Source organism: Carya illinoinensis, chromosome 3, assembly GCF_018687715.1.
Source record: "Carya illinoinensis cultivar Pawnee chromosome 3, C.illinoinensisPawnee_v1, whole genome shotgun sequence".
NCBI classification, from domain to species: Eukaryota; Viridiplantae; Streptophyta; class Magnoliopsida; order Fagales; family Juglandaceae; genus Carya; species Carya illinoinensis.
In genome coordinates this window covers 31,653,865-31,655,372 of record NC_056754.1, presented here as the reverse complement: position 1 = coordinate 31,655,372, position 1,508 = coordinate 31,653,865, and the positions used below count along the sequence as shown (strand labels likewise).

General features: G+C 42.6%; 1 non-coding gene across 1 annotated transcript; it reads left to right on the top strand.

Annotated features, from left to right (window-relative positions):
* Window positions 1-108, top strand: LOC122305915. Its single transcript, XR_006241347.1, has one exon. It is a non-coding gene; the product is annotated as a small nucleolar RNA R71 (small nucleolar RNA).
* Window positions 109-1,508: the final 1,400 nt, after the last annotated feature.

Here is a 1,508-nt window from a genome sequence, read left to right as displayed (position 1 = left end):
TACCCATGGTGAGGACACATACTTAATAGTGCCTTAAATCTCTCCCAAGACTGATACAAAGTCTCACTATCCTTTTGTGCAAAGGTGAAGATTTGCCTTTTTAAAGCATTGGTCTTATATTGGGAAAATTATTTATTAAAAAAGACCTAAGTCATCTCATTCGATGACCCAATAGATTGTGGTCTCAATAAGTATAGCCAACTCTTAGCTCTATCATTCAAAAAGAAAGGAAAGAACTTAAGTCTCACAATGTCATCAGTTGTATTTTGACTATGAAAAGCCGCAACTACTGTGACGCCCCCAAATCCCCATACACGGACACGGAAAAATCGAGACGTCCGGATGATGACATCACGGGTCATCACCCTATCGACGTGTGCCAAGTGTGTGGATAAGCAACGAAAGTGCACAAGAAACAAGCAACGAAAAGCAAAGTCAATAACTAAGTACCAGAATTTTTTCTTGTTTAATACAAAGCTGTTCAAAACATACGAAATAAAATATTACAAACACAAATATAGTTCAAAAGCTAAATACAAAACATAAACTCCACTCAGAACTCCGGCAAAACCGCATCCTCGGGCTCAGCCTCCTCCTCCTCCTCCTCGAACTCTACACCAAAATCTACGGAACCAAAAATGGTGCCGCAAGTAAGTAAAATCCAAATGACACTAGATAAAAACATATAAAACTCAAACAATATGCATGAAAGAAAAACCAATGCACATGTCCCATAAAACATATTTTCCCACGCATGCCAAAAACATAACTATTAAAACCATTCCTCGCCATTATCCCAGATAATGGCCCAAAACCGCTACCACCATTTTCCTAGAAAATGGATCAAAAGCCTCGAAACCAAACCTCGCCATTTTCCCAGAAAATGGCCCGTATCCGAAAACCATAAAAACCATCCAATTATGCATGCACCATGATCTCCCCTAGGGATCATCCGCACACCCTGGCTCTGTGCCACACCGCAGGTAATGACTACGCATTTGACACCTAAACGAGCGATGCCCAGACTCGCGCCCCGCGCGTACCTGGCCAGGCCATCCTCTAGTTCCCGCCACTCTAGGGACCACGGAGTCGACACTACAGCATTACCGTATCGTGCAATCCAGTCGTTGCCCTGCGACAACCCAGGGGATGTCACTCAGTATTATCCACTCCCGAGTGACCAGAGGAGCTCCACCGAGATAATAACCCATCCCGGCTTGGGCTCGTGAGACACACGCACCCAAAAACCATTTACGCCAATAAAACGAGATTTTCTCGATTAAAATAAAATGCACAAATATGCAATATGCAACGCACGCTTCATGGCACGAATAACCAACCAAATCACAAACAAACATAACTAGGCGCTTCGTCCTCAAACCATCCGACCCCCGAACTCCTCAGACTCAGTCCGGAATCAGCCAACCAACAAATAAATATTTATTGAATGAGCAAAATATATTTAAATCTAAAAGTAGAGTTTGGAAAATACTTACAACGCTATATGG